General features: G+C 39.0%; 1 long non-coding RNA gene across 4 annotated transcripts in view; it reads left to right on the forward strand.

Moving 5' to 3' along the window:
* Positions 1-16,090, forward strand: part of LOC309516907 — an 87,135-nt gene that overhangs the window by 2,745 nt on the left and 68,300 nt on the right. For all 4 annotated transcript variants that reach the window (XR_014213060.1, XR_014213061.1, XR_014213062.1 and 1 more), the window contains exon 2: positions 900-1,011. This is a non-coding gene — a long non-coding RNA (uncharacterized lncRNA). The remainder of the gene's footprint in view (positions 1-899; positions 1,012-16,090) is intronic.

A 16,090-nucleotide genomic window follows, 5' to 3' on the forward strand; every position in this document is an offset into this window, starting at 1 on the left:
TGATAAGCTTGTGGGTTGTTTTCTTTTTTTCTTTTACCTGTCAATTAATAAGCAAAAGAATCACATTCAAAAATTACCAGAGAGAATACCAGTAGAATTCTCACAGGTGGGAATACATGATTTATGCTGCATTTACCTCATTTTTGAGGTGACTGAGAAGTGTTTGTGTTCATTCTACAAATTATTTTACCAGTGGTCTGCTTTTGTCAGCCTTCCCAGGCATCCACACTTTCTGGAAACCCCAGGTTTTGGAGTGGGTTTTCCTGGAAGTTGGGAATGCTACCCACCATGTGCATAACAGCAAAATATTATTATTATTATTATTATTATTATTATTATTATTATTATTATCATCATCATCATTTCATTCCCCCCCTTTTTTTGCTTTTAAAGTAGGTAATCCTTGCAGAAAGTGTTTGTTTCCTTTTACTTTTTTAAATAAGAAAGGACTTCCCTTAAAAACCCAACCAGCAAGCGCACCAATCATAGGCCCTTGATAGCCAGCCTTCCCAGTGCCCTGCACTTCAATTACAGCCTAGGGAAAGATGACATGAATAACTCTCCCCATTGTTCATTTCAGATCAGGGAGTGTAGACAGCCAAAGAGACTACAGAGAGCTGGAGAAAGGTTTAACAGAAACAAAAATACATACCGTTCCCTCAACCGCCTCACAGCAATAAAACCTTAAGTTCCTATGAATGATGTAGAAAATCAAAGGCCTCTTACATGGGAGAAGGAAACTTTCAATAAAGTGGTGTACAGGTTTTGGCAAAGTACTTTAAAAAAATCAAAACCTTAGAGTCAACAAGATTTTCTTAGCTTAATTTATGGGGTGGGGGGTGGGGAATGGTTATCAGAAAGTCAATTCTGTGGCTACATGGTTTTCATCATTGTTACAGATTCTGCCCCTGGGAAAATCTCATGATATCCAATCTCTCATCTGTGGTTCTGCGCTGTCTTCACTGCTCACCATGTTAAGGGTCAAGCAGATGGAAGAAAGAAATGATTAAGGTAGGTTTGTTTTGTTACAATCAAATTAAATTCTAGGGACGTGAGAGAAAAGTCTATGCTGTAGTCTGAATTGGTATGTAATCCCACTACTTAAAACTGTAATGACAAAATTAACCCTGCACCAGTAGTTCCCAACCCATTATTTGTAGCACACTAGTCGAGTTACATACAAGCTACATTCTTGTGTGAGAGCCATGATAAGTTGTACATTTTTTTAAATTGTGTAGAAGAAGTAATTGAAAAACATATTGTGACATAATCAGGACTGTCATCAGGTATCCCGCAGTCATGCACCTTCACTTTTGCCCTACAACTGTCTTATCAACAGTGCACTGTTTCCTGAATCCACTCTTTACTAAAGATTATCCTCTCTTTTTTATGTCACCAGCTTAATGAGATGTATTATAGCCCAAGGGGTTTAATCAGTTCAAAAGAACAGACGTTACCTCTTAAGAATGCGTTCACACTTTTTGTAATAAATTACAAGGAAAATCTTGCATAATTAAAACATAAACTTTAATGAAGTTAGACCTGTAAGCAAACCATTAAAAAAAAGCAACCACATGGGTGCTATTGTACAATGTTTACAGGGTTATGCATTCACTTTCACATTAAGCACCATTTTTAAAAGATTGTAATGAGATAGTTTCCTTGTTAACATAAACAATTTCCAGAAGAACCACAAATCAACCAAAACCTAAATAAATATTTCCTAGAAAAATGAAAAATAGTGATTTCTGACATCTCGTAGAAGAGATTGTGCAGAGCAGTGTAAATCTAAGCATTGGGACTAAAAACACTCTTATTTTTGATTATTCTAAAGAAAAGAATGATCTTTGTTTCCAGAAACAGTAAAGTACATTCCAAAGCTGCTTTTGTTTTTAATTTACAGAAGCTCTCGATTCTAATCTACTAAGCCAACAAATAATCTGTCCACTAGTTTTCTCCCCCCCTTTTTTCTGAGTCTCATGAAAAGTACACACAATTGTTGACATACGGGAGGGGGGGAAATACATATTCCTTCTCTGTTATTATGAATGGATCATTTCAATGCAAGTGCTCACTTGCATAGCTCTGGAACTTTGAAATCTTGTACTTACTTACTTACTTGTACTTACTAAACAGAAGAACCTCTATCCTCATTCTGTTGAGTATCAATGGAAAAGTAATTTAACTTAATCCAATGGGGAAAAGTTAAGGTCTGTGTCACTTAAAAGAGGGGAGGAGGAAGACAGCAAGGACCTCATTTCTGTCTTTTAAAGAAAATGTTTTATCTGAATGATGTTCAGTGGGGGGTAGAAACTGGCAGCTGACTGTGCAATGAGACAAACCTGGCCCCTGAAATAGTGCCATATTCTTTACTTGCTGCTTTGAGTGTCTCCACCACTCCCTCATCAAATGGCAGTGAGTCCTATGGAAGAGGGAAACACAAAGTGTGAGCAGGAACAGACAGAAGAAGAGCCAAAGGCTACCTAGTCCAACATCCCATTTCCCACAGTGGTCATCTAGATGCCTCTGGGAATCCCACAAACAAGTCATAAAAGTAACACTCCCCTTCATTGTTGTGCACAAGCAACTGGTATTCAGAGCCATGCTGCCTCCATTCCTGGACGTAGCACATAGCCATCAAGACACCGAGCTGGTTTGCACATAATGCTAAGCCATACAATCACTGAGTGTGAACACACAGTGTGGGGTTTCTGGAGAGGAGATTGTAGCTGTATTATTCTTTCTCTGGTCCTGTTGCTACTGCGATCTAAGCCATGGCGTGGTATGTTGTCTGAACACAGGCTTGTGATTTGTCTGACTCCAAACACACACTGTAACCAAGGTTTGTTCTTGGGATTGTAGCTGAAGGATTGTCAGGAGGATTAAAGCCATGAGCCTGGGTATAGATGAAACACAGCCAAACCAGGGCTTAGCTTGCAGCAGCAACAGAAACGGGGGGGGGGGGGAGGAGTGCAGTGGCTGCAAAGTTCTCTACATGCAGACCGCCTCATAGAGTCCATATGCAATAAGCACTTGCTGTTTGTAGGTTCCTTAGATTTCAGAGAAGATTTGGAAGTTTCACTAGTTCTACAAGGACAGAGTCTCTTTTCTATGGTAAAGACCCTTTCTTGACCCATCTAGCCCCTTTGCTTCTGTTATCTGCACTCAGAAAGACCCAGCTGGCAAACTGGATTTAAATTTTTATTTCTATAAAATTCAGATTCTAGGCTTAGGAAGTCAAGCATTTTCCTCATTCAAGGACCTCACATAAAGTCGCTTTTAATTTGCCCTGTACAAGATGGACAACACCATCTCTCATCTGAAATGGAAAACGGTTACCTTGGTGGCTTGAATCCACCATCTACGTCACTAGAACTACGACCTTTCACCTGAGTTACATGGAATGCTCACAAGTTTCCTTTCTTGTTTTCTGCATTCATGTTGTCCTGGCAAAGTAAAGAAGGACATGTCATTTCAACAGATTTGCTGTCACAGAAATAATACATTTGCTGTTTGTTTTGAGGTTTTTTGTTAATTCATAGAATCACCTTCCACCAAAATTACATAGCTGTCAACTTTTCCCTTTTTTTGCAAGGAATCCTATTTGGAATAAGGGAATTTCCCTTTTAAAAAGGGAAACGTTGACAGCTATGCCTAAATATTGTACACAAAAGTTACGCAGAGTTGCTGCAGCTTTCATTCCCACACCCCAGCCCCTGAGTCTTGACTTACATTCTGCTTGAGGCACATTTACTCAGATGCAGAAACCACTCAAAGAGCATTTATGTTAGATTATGAGAATGCAAGAAGATCTTGTCAAGCAAGGTGACAAGATTCACAGCAGAAGAAAATTTGCAAACTGTCCAAGACATTGTGCCAACATACCCAGGAGTATTCCATCTACTGTACATTCAGCCATAGAGACAGCAACAGTGTAAACAGGAATACTCCTATTTGTAACTAGAGTGCTTGTGAATGGCTATCAGTGTCCATACTGTTTATTCTGTTTTTGTTTTGTAAATGATCGCTGATCTCTTGTTGCTAGCATAACGGTTCACTTCAATTCTGCACCTTACTTGATGGCTCAGTCACATTTTCACAGATGCTGTCTGTGTGCTTAAATTGTGACAATAAACCTGAATAGTGCTGTGCCACATGCTACTAATGCACTCCGTACTGTCAGTAAGCTTATCTGGAATGAAAGAGAGTTGCCTTTGCAGAGAAACCTAAGTCATTGTTCAAAACCTAAAGGCAGATTTGTTTCATCTTGTAGTTCCTTTTCCACGAAGCTTGCTGGGTAATTGTGAGGATTAAATGAGGTAACTCCAAGTAGAATACCCTAACCTCACTGGAGAGTAAAATGCTTTACCAATGTCCTGTGCTGATTTCATCTGAAACATCCAGTGAGAGTCTACAGCAGGCTTGGGAAACTTCTGACTCAAGAATCTAATTATGCCTGCCACAGGCCCAGGTTTGAACCACAAAACCCAACCATGCTCAGTGAAGTCATATGTGATGTCAGGTGTGGGGCAAGTAAGGATGCTGCTTCAAAGAAACAGTTAGAGCTTACTGTGAGCACCTATCAGTGGATTGGTAGTGACAGTGAGCCCCACTGGGATTAGCTTCACTTAGGAGTTCCCACCCCTGGTCTAAACTATAACATGCATAGTACCATACAACTTGTGGTCTACCAAGAATCGAAGGTGGGATTCACTTAAGGAGCCCCATTAGTGGAAGCCCTGTTTGCACAATGGGGATCTGCCCCATATAGTCTGCCGCTCATGGGCCTTGGATCTGGTGGGGGGTAGGGAGACTTCCCAGAAGAACATGCAGGGGAGGGGAGGAGGGGGGTCATTTCAAATGGCAAGCTGGAATGCTTGTGTGGATGGAATATTTGTAATAGCATGATGTTGAATTATACCCAATGTAGCATGCAACCCACCAGCTATTTATTGTACCTGATACCCATCACCGTTTTACAGTCACAGGCAAGCAGCAAAGCCAGCACATTTATCAAGCCTCTGATGGGCTTCCTAGATGGTGGGCTTGGTAAGCCACACACAAGTAAGCCTGATATATAGGAACTATCACTCTCCGGTGATGTATGCAAACTGTCACATACAGTACATACATCTGAGAGAAGATACGACTTAACTGATTCTATATTTCTTATTAACCTGGCAGTTTCTTATTTCTTACTAACCAAAACCAGCTAAGAATAGCGCGCCCTTAATGCTGCTAACTAATTTAAGGGCTTTGTAAGTTAGCTTTTTTAATTCTGGCTTGTAAACTACAGTGAAATTCACCAAAATAGTGGTAAAACTGCTTCATTGTAATGTCATCTAAGAAGCTTTTCATTTTAATCTGTCTCCATGAGGTGTGGCCTCCTGCTGAGGAATACACAGTTATATCGTTAACATGGCAGACCCCACTGAGAGATACAACAGCCCCAGTCATAGATGATAATGGAACAATGACAGGTTTTTCTAAACGAGACTTTATGAAAATCCACTCCCGTTACCGCTTGGGAGAAGCATTCTTACTGGGGTATTTATTGTAAAATGGGTGGGGAGCCTGTTTTTAGACCACAGCTTCCATTATCCCTGACCACTGGCCATGCTGGCTTGGACTGATTTGAGTTACAGTTCAATAACATGTGAAGGGACACAGGTCTGATCAATAAGCAGAATTTAGCAGAATTTAGTCAGTTGAATTTGCTTAGAAATGTCCTAATAACTCTCATGGTCAAGTAGGCTGAACAAGAGTTGGTGTACAGGGAAGAAGATTAGAAATTAATGTAAGGGACAAAGGTGATCACTTAAGCCAGTGGAACCTGGAAAGTACAAATGACCCAGGAAAACTAATTCCATGCATCAAATAACCATCAGAATGTCCAAACACAATCAGATTAGCAATGTATGTGAAAAGAAATGTATGAGTTGAGGAAAATATGCTTCTACACATGAACATGGTATGATATATATTTAAGCTGGCATACACCTGGAAAAGGTTGTACATGAAATTGGCAAATTGATTGGCTTCCTCCTGAGTCTTTGACTCATCTTATTCATTTTGTGAATTGACATCACTAGTTTTCGTGTTCAGTGTACTGATGCTACAGTTCTTTTGATGGTGATTTGTATTTGATGTTCTTAAGTATTTCCCTCCCACCTCAGATACTGATTAATATTAAATATGCTTATATATATGTATATATATGTGTGTGTATGTGTGTGCATATATATATATATATATATATATATATATATATATATATGGTTATCTTTAGGGAGTAACATTTCTGTTTACTGGTTTACTGACTATCAGGTATACTATTCTGGAATCTAAAATGTTCCATGATGAGCAGCATTCAGGATTTTTGGCACATGCATTGGTTGTGACCTGATGGTGTCTTGCACATAGATATCTCATTTGTAATTGTCCCATATCCTAGGCATTGTTCCAGTAATTTCAATTTTTGTTCCAATATTTGAAAGGAAAGTTAATCAGAAACTGAAAACCCAGTGGCACCTATCCAACTAAGATTAGTAAAGTTGCTGCGATAATTTGTCCATTTTTTTAACCATTGACAGAGAAATAAGTGAAAAGAAATTCTCCCCACCACCCACCCAAAAGTAATTGTTTAAAGAGCAAGCCTCTTGCTGCTCTCCACAGTCTCATGGAAAATCCAGGATTCATACTGACTGTGGAGACTGCTTAAAAAGGATCAGAGAACGCGTGGGGAATTTTTGAAGTTGAAGGAGATAATATCCCTATGCCCCTCAGCCACCTTGTAACATTAGTTATTAAGGTGTAAGTGCCATTCCCTCTCCAGATGTCACCAAAGATCTTTATCAACTTTCACAAGGAGGCATAAAACAATTACCTCTTTCATGAGGTGTGGAGAGTCTCATCAGATGAGTGGGCAGTGTTCAGAAGCACTGGAATTAATTGTCATAAAAAAGTTCTTCTTGTTGTTGTTTATATTATATCAATATGTATGCTGCTTTTATACATAAATATGCCCAAAACGTTTTGTAATCCAGTAGCAATACAACCGCAAAAATGCATCATTACACTGAACAATCCAATACGAATTCATCTCAGAACGTGTTATGATGATCCAAAAAAACATTCATTTTAATACAAACAGTATAACTTTTGCAATTCATTACAAAATAGGCAATATCAATAATTAAAATACATATGAATTGATGTTATTTATGCTGAAATATATAAAACAGAGTCAGATATATAATAAAACTTCCCAGTGCAGTCAGGTATTAATAACCTTATTTTGTACAGTGGTACCTCAGATTACAGACACTTCAGGTTACAGACTCCGCTAACCCAGAAATAGTACCTCGGGTTAAGAACTTTGCTTCAGGATGAAAACAGAAATTGTGCGGCGGCAGTGGGAGGCCCCATTAGCTAAAGTGGTGCTTCAGGTTAAGAACAGTTTCAGGTTAAGAACAGACCTCTGGAACGAATTAAGTTCTTAACCCGAGGTACACCACTGTACATTGCAATGACAGGGAGTGTCAGCCCAGCTGCCTTGACAAGGTGGACTTTGCTTCTCTTTCCTTGTGGCAGTTCCATTGCAGCACAGGATGACAAACAGGGAGGACTTCTTTCGCCAAAAGGGGAAATTTTATAATCAGTGTGAGAACTGGGCAAAAACCAACCCAGCCCTGCTCTTCTTTTCAGCTCAACCCTAATTTTAATTGGTCACAGCATGAAAAGGTGAATTTGCAAAACTGTTTGATACAACTATAGTGTGAAGATGTATAGGACGTTTGTTCACGTATACAAACTGATCTTAGAAGGAGTGGTTTCCCCCCCCCCGGCAGGTTAAAAATGGTGAGAGAATAGCCAATTGAGCCGGCATGTGGACTAGACGTAAGTGCAACACTTAGTGTTAACAATATACATTTAAGTCTTTGTGTCAGAGCAGCATTATTAACCCAGGTGGACTGACCCAAATTCTAACCTAATGTCAGCTCCATTATAGGCGAGAGGAGTTATTTTGATATCCATAATTCAGTGTGCTTTTTTGAATATTGTTATTAGAAACACATATCTACACCTAGCTTAAACACAAACACAGCCGCAACCGCACAGTCACAAAAGCCTGAATTTTTATGCAACGCAGACTATCCATATGCATATCCAGAACTATATAAAAAGAGAAAAAGATATCTTTTCATTTTGCCTTTTGTGCTGTTCACTCCAGGAATCCTGGCTTGATCTTGACAGATCTGCTAGTTTATAATGAATATTTCCGTAGCTTTTATGGTTAGCGTCAAGAAGGCACCTGGGAGTAAGATTTGCTCACTGTAGGGGGCTGCTTTGTGTTCCTCCGCTTTTGTTTTCTTATATTGGTGTGTGTGTTTTTTACTGAATTCTTTGGTGTTTGCCTATAATAAACATTTTGATTGCAACTAAATATTTTATTGATTTAAGAATGAACAAAAAGAGAGCACAACAAACAAAGAACATCTACTATTCTGTTGCACTGGAAAGAAATGTAGCTAATAAACACTATATATGCAGGGAATATATATACACATACATACACACAATGTGTCAGGCATAGCAGAGGCATTTTTAAAAAAAAATTACTGCTGCTAATGTGCTGGGGGGGGCGTAATCCTGGTACCTTGCGCTGGGATCGGCATACAAGGCGCACTACACCTCTCTACCTGAGAGGCATAGCCATAAAATCAAGCTCCGAAAGCATGACACTCTATTCTTCTTTATTTATATATTTAATTTTTAAATTACGTTTGTATACTGCCCTATACCCGGAGATCTCAGGCCGGTTCACAACATAAAATTACAATATAACAAATACAAAACACATCATAAAAATAAAAACAGAGACAGCCCAACAATCCCCACTTCTGCAACACATTAAAAGGGCATTGGATGTCAATCAGCCAAAAGCCTGGCTAAAGAGGAATGTTTTCACCTGGTGCCTAATGTTGTATAATGAAGGTGCCAGCTGAACCTCCCTGGGAGAGCATTCCACAAATGGGGAGCCACTGCAGAAAAGGCCCATTCTCATGTTGCTGCCCTCCGGATCTTTCATGGAGGAGACACACAAAAAAGGGTCTCAGGATGATCTCATGGTCTGGATAGGTTCATATATATAGAGGCAGTTCTTCAGATATTGCAGTCTTGAACCGTATATGCAGTAGAATCAGGGCTTAGGGCAGAAGACAGGACTCCCACTACTAGAGTAGGACTTTACTGTTTTTTTGTGGAGAGGGGTGTCTTCTTAGACAGAAACAACACAGCTTCTTGCAGTAGCTATTTCTAGGTGACCTTCCCTACTACCCAAATATTATCTGTTTATTTATTACATGGAGATGCCATGGTTCACCTGGAACAGCACAACAAGATGCTTTCATCTGCCCCAGCTGCAACAAAACGTGTCTCTCCCATATCAGTCTCTACAGTCACAGCAGGTGCTGTAACCTTGCAGCAGTTTGACTTCACCCCCAAAGGGACACTCTTCCACTGTCTCGTGAGACAGACGGGATGCCAGCTCTATTTATTACATTTATCAGATGCTTTACCCAAAAGAAAAAGTCTCAAAGTGACTTGACAAGATACAACAAATAAAAGCAATTTGAAACCAGAAAAAATAAAAATACTTAAAATGTTGGTCCAGTAAAATGTTCATAATGACAAGAAAACAATGCACATTTTTATCATAAAGTTTTGCAGTTGAAGATCTCCTGCTCAGCTGAGAAGCAGCTCCTTGGGTGGGGTGGCTTCCAAGCAGGTGAGTTGCTTTTGCTGCCTTCTACCCTCCTTCCACGGACTCACCTGCCAGGAAGCTGGTGTTAGTGCTCTTCTCAACCCACTGAGTTGCTCTAGCAACTAGTTACCCAGGATATGAAAAAAATGATCCATGCCTTTTTCCATTCTGTGCCACTTTTGCATGTGTTCATCCTTAAATCTGTTACAGCTGCTTCCTCATTAATCTGTGAACCTTTTTCTACAAAAACATCTGCATGAAAATTTGCAGTTTAAACACATCATTTAAAAATCTATGTTTTCTCTCATAAGATGCCGATATTATTTCAATATTTTTGAACCTAGAACTGCATTAGAAGATGTGGGAGGTATAAAAGCTGATGGATAACCAAGTTCCAGTGCACGCTTTGGTATGAGTGGTGTGGAACATCTAAACTTTTATTGGAATTCATAAAGATCTCGTTCCTCAAGCATCCTAATTGCAGCAACAAGCAGCTGAGGGAGCAAAATGGCAGAGCAGAGGAGGGTCTAGTCCCCTGCAGCACAGTCCTGATCCTGATTGGTGCCCCTGGTGACTGCTATTAATTGTTTTTTTAAAAAGGAGATGAGGGAATAGAATTTAAGACATAGCTAAAGTCACATCTGCTGTGCCCTTCTTGCATTTAGTAGATTTTTAAGCACATCTTATGCTATTGAGAGCCTATAATTTCCTTTACAGTAGTCTCTTTGCTTTGTAGGGGAGCAAGAGATACCTTTCTCTAATGAAGAAACCCACAACAAATCCAAGATCTCCTATTAATATAGAGAGTCCTGAACTGTAATATATTAATGAATGGACATACACTCACACTGTAATCATGAATTTCAGTATTGCCTTTGATGCCTCATTGGGCACAAAGCTCTTACAAAATGTTTGAAGTGTCTGGCTGTGTAATAATGATTTATAATTCTCTTGAACCAAAGCAAAATTTGCTCGTAAAAATCATTTTTGAAATAAAAAATAAATTGTGACTGGAGGGTCCGGGTTTGTTTCAAAAAGAGATCACCCACAAGCAGCAAATTATTTTAAAAGCCACTAGTTCTAGTGTTTTGAGATAGGCAGTGCACAACTCAGAATTTCAAAGTGCTATTAATTAAGATCAGTTTATTAAAATGTCAATCTTTTCAACCAAAATTTCCTCTGCTGCAACTACTAGCTGCAAGTTCCCTTCTGTGTAACAAATACGTCTAACTTTGGTGCTTTTTTTCTCCCATAACCATTCATTTCTTATTCTATAAGAAGGGTTTCTTCCCTCATTCTGCAAACTGGGTTTCTGTGAATGGCTCCTACATTTCTATCTGCCGGTTCAACAGTCAGTAAGGTTTTCCATGTAATAACTAGCCTAAACCAATGATACAATATACTTTAGAGAAGCTCCTTTTCTCAAATTCATGTGCTCTCTGGTTCCTTTCTCACTTTGGCCTTTCAGTGCTACCCAGTGATGGCTTTTAGACAGTCAGCTGCATCAGTCACCTGCATGTGGAATTATTAGCCAGGTGGACTGCTGTAGACATAGTGATGTTGCATCCCTGCACATCCTTCCTGTGGGTTTAACTGCACTGGTTGATGTGCTCAGTTGAATGTGTATGTCTGTCACCCTTTTAAGAAGTCAATTGGGCAACATAACCTTTGAGATCCCTTCCAACTTTGTGATTCTTTGTCATATATGTCAGGCAGCACTCAGATTTCTAAAACAGAGATAAATGTAGATGATGATAAACATGTTTGCACATGTGTGTGTTTGATCATGTTGCCCATGATCATTCGTGATGAGTTATATGGTTCATGTGTAGAATAGTGGGAGCAATGAATGATAGGATGCTGCATGGAAAATCAAGGTGGTATTTTGGTTTCCTTAACTTCTAAAAATGAAACCCCACAAATGTTACTGGTTATTTTTTTATATATTTTAGCATCCCGGGTTTCAGCAACCTGGAAACTTAGTAGACAATCAGACACCAGCAAGTATCCACCCAGTAGGATCTGGATACTACCGTAATCTGTTGGGACCCAGCACAATAGAAAAGTCCCTGCAAATTTCAAAATTGATAGTATCTTTTAATCAACTTTGTAGTACAGCTTAAACATCTGCAAAAAGTAAAAATTGTTGGAGCCTTTAGCAATCAATCAGGAGCTGGTCTCTTTTGGAGTTGTACTGTAGGTCAATTTACTCTATACTATATGTATCATTCTCTCTAGATCTATGAGGTCAGTTTATAAAGGACTAAAGATAGATACTATGACAATTCATACCCTAAAGTCAATTTGTTACAAAAATATAAAATAAATAATACATAGTTCTCTCTTAATATTTCCAGAGTCTCATTTTGGAACAATGTCCCACTTAATTGCATTAAGAATAGAATATCTAGAGGGTTGTGGGTTGTTGTTGTTTTTTGCTCTTATTACCAACAGAGTTTAAAAACACACACATACTTGTGTCTGCGTATGAGTGAAAGGGCTGAGAGCATTAAGGCGCTACACTTGAATGCACTGAGCTTCTGAACTCCATGATACTCATTGTATGCTCAGCTTGAGATCAAGACAGTTGTCAAGACCTCAGTTTTATTTCTTCAAAAGATCCAAAAACACTAATGCTTCAGATTCTAAATAAGAAAGATTTGCTTTGCAGAGCCACTGATGCACAGGTACCAGTTTCTGCTTCAAATCCCAGACCCCAGCAGTGGGAAAACCATTTGCCATTACCCAGTTGTACACCTCAGTGAAATCATCACTGTATTAACTTAGGGATAACAGTTGGATTTAAACATATTTTCCTCCACTATCACCAGTGTGAAGTGCTTAAATCTAGATGGATAGCATCCATCGCTACTTACAAACAGAAAAGTAAAAGCATCAAATTCTACCAAAATTGTAGAATGTCAGACTTGCTCACACCAATCTTAATTCTGTGACAGCACAATGCCAGTCCTAAGCGCAAGAAGAATCAAGAGTAGAGGTAACTTTGAAAACCCCTTTTATTAATAAACAACAATAATTTCCAAACATGAAATAGATTATTGCTCTGGAATGGAAAGGGGGGGGGGCTTGAAACATTTTATTGCACAAACTGTTCCTATATGTGCACATGTCAATTCTACAATTACTTTTTCATACATTATTGCAGAATGCATTCAAAATATATTGTCAGCTTAATACTTTGTTTTATTTGTGAGTTAGTATGTGGTAGGTTTCCATCCCAGAAAGTGATCCATACAAATTAGATTTGCTTTGTTACTATGGAAGCTTTAAAGGCTTTGACTCTGCAATTTATTGTTAAAGTCAAGAAAATGGAGGCAGAATTAAAACTCTCTTGTGTGGACATTTTGCCTTTCCATTATACATTTTAAACTATTTGACAAGCCCTTAACAAGAGGAAATTTATTCCAATGTGCAAGCTTGATATTTCCAACCGAAGTGTATTATGTTAACTGGAAATCTGGGGAGCAATGGACAACAAAATGTTACCTTGTACTTGAAGGCTATAGAAACAAACTTTGAACTTTAAGGCAGGTGGCTTATCTTCCTCAGGTTTTGATGTTTTCATGGTAGTTAATGAGAAGAGAGGCAAACACCAGTATTTAAATTGTTCTTCACCGTTTCTGCTAATGAACTGTTTGAGTGGAGGTGTTTCCAAGGTTGGCATTTAACTTTTATTTAAACATGCATATCTGAGTGCCAGTAGGGGAAACATCTGCCTACCCTAAACGTTTCTTTGTGGCAGGGTGGGGCTCTAATGGGATTGGGAAAAGATTGGCTTCATATTCCTCTTGCCTGCCAAGAGTAAGCTCTACTCATCTCAGATAACTTGGATACTTAATCATCCCTTCCACAACTTTCTCTCTCATGTTCCCAACACAACTTGTGACCACATACCTCCTTTGCCACTATAGATATTTTCTGGAATACTGGCCTCTGAACTTAAGTATAGACTTCTAAAGGATGCATATCATTATGCTAAATACTTCTGTTAATCTGATGCATAGCATTAAATTTTATATTATTCTGATGTGTAGCAACCCATTATCTTTAGAATGTCAAGATATGTATACATTAAAAACCAAAGACTTCACCACTGCTGCTCTGGCACCATGCCCAAGGAACCATTGGATACATAAAATACTAACAATCCACCCATTTCATCTGCTAGTGGTGGGACAACAGACATTTAAATGAGTTGTATAGAGATTTTGGAGCTTAAAAATCAGTTCACACACAGCACTGGTCACAGGCTTATTTAGTATCACTGTTTCCCTACATCAGGAGTAGCAAACCCATGGCCTGCACCATTTTAGTAGCCTGCCACCCTCCTTCAGAATCGGGTTTCTCTTATCTGTGATATTTGCTGGAACAGACAATTGTTAGAAAGTCTTGGATAGGCCAACACTCCTTCCTGTTTCCTCTCTCTTAATACATGCTAGAAAATGCTGTGATGCAGATAACAGTCCCCCGCCCCGTCTGCACATATTCATAAGTGAGCATGAATTGGCCACTTTGTTGTTGCCCACCATTGCCATGTGGCCCTTGAAGAAGTCGCCATCCCTCATTGCAGCCCTTTAACCCAAAAAAGGTTAGCCACCCTACCATGTAAACATTCTACAACACACACAGCACCCTCCCCCTTGGGTGCAGAATTCAGGAGCAGTGAGAAAGTTGTCATTTGGATAAGCCCTGGAGAAGACTGGCTTCTATAAAGAGAACTTCTTGTTGAGGAACCCTTCATATAGTACCAAGGAACTTCACTTCCTTGCTGCAGCTTTCCCCTCTGGCTGATACCCCCTTCCATCATGCCTTTATAGGAGTGAGATGGGGTTTAGGAATTTTTTTAGCACTTTGGGATTACAAGTAAGAAACTATTAGCATGATGTAATGAAAAGTATTATTACATTATTATCTATTTAGCACCTGATTAAACACCACTTAACCCACTGGCTTTAATCCAACGCACAACTGTTAAAGGTGTGTGTGGTTTATTTATTTATTTATTTATTTTTGCTAATGCACCATTGTTCTGACGAAGCCAGCATCTGTGCAGTAGTCCGTATCTTCCACTGTCATTAGGGTAAATTGGTTCCCTGGGCAACGTCCCAGGAACGCAGGTGTCCTGATTACAGACATCCTGATTATGTGAAGTAGACAGCAGTCACTCATTCACAAAAGGAACTCAGCCTCATTGTTAAACAATCACCACCAAGCATTTGCTACCAAGAAGACCTTGGGAGAAAGGAGACAATTCAGCTCCATTGCCCATATTGTGCCTATTCAAACCACTGGCACCTTCCTCACCAATCTCATTCTTACAAAATATTGATGGCCAAACAACTATAACTGCTAATATTCAATATGAAATGCATGTTTATGTGTATATTGAGGGTTGGGAGGGAAGAGCCATCTAGAAAATGCAGTTACTTGGATACACCAACACTTTTTCTAACATAGGAGTAGACAGAGATAGTAATGGGTGCTACTTAATATTTGCTCCACGTTTGTTGGAAATTGCTCTTTAGTGTGGCATCAGCTACACTTTGAAACTCCTTGCCTATTGATACCAGGCAGGCACCTTCACTGTACTCTTTTCAGCACCTACTTTAAACATTTTTGTTTAAGCAAGCTTATCCAGACATGTCGACACAGTGTGCGGTGACCGTGAAGGAACATTCTTTGCTGGGGATCATTAGGAAAGGAATTGAAAGTAAAACTGCCAGTATCGTAATGTCATTCTATAAATCTGTGGTATATAAATCTATATACTGTATGCAGTTCTGGTCTCTTCACCTCAGAAAAGATGCTATAGAGTTGGAAAAGGTTTGGAAACGGGCAACCAATTTGCTTTATACAGAGAAGTAGGTGATAAATTATTGGAAATAAATAAATACATTCAAGTGGACTTGACAACACTCTGTTTTAAGCCACCTTATATGCATCACACTTTGGAAGATTAAGACTTTTATGGAGGCATAGTGCTTCAGCCTCACAGTGATTCATTATATCTTAGTTTATAGTGATCTAACCTTCAACAGCATCTGCATCATGATCTATCAAAGCTAGCGGTATTGAACTATGCCATATTTTGCTCATTTTGAAAGACTGCAAGATCAGTTCTGATGGCAAATTCAAGTTCCTGTTGCACGTCTCAATTACTAATCTGGCCAAATAACCTAGGGTATGTTGGGATAATGAATTACAAAAATCAAAGGGCTTAATAAATAATAAAATCTGCCCCCTTTCCTTTAAAAATACACAGAACATGACACTCTTGTGCTTTTAATTCAACTCGATTAAAGA

The sequence above is a fragment of the Podarcis vaucheri genome (genome assembly GCF_965113315.1).
Source record: "Podarcis vaucheri genome assembly, chromosome: 1".
Lineage (NCBI taxonomy): Eukaryota > Metazoa > Chordata > Lepidosauria > Squamata > Lacertidae > Podarcis > Podarcis vaucheri.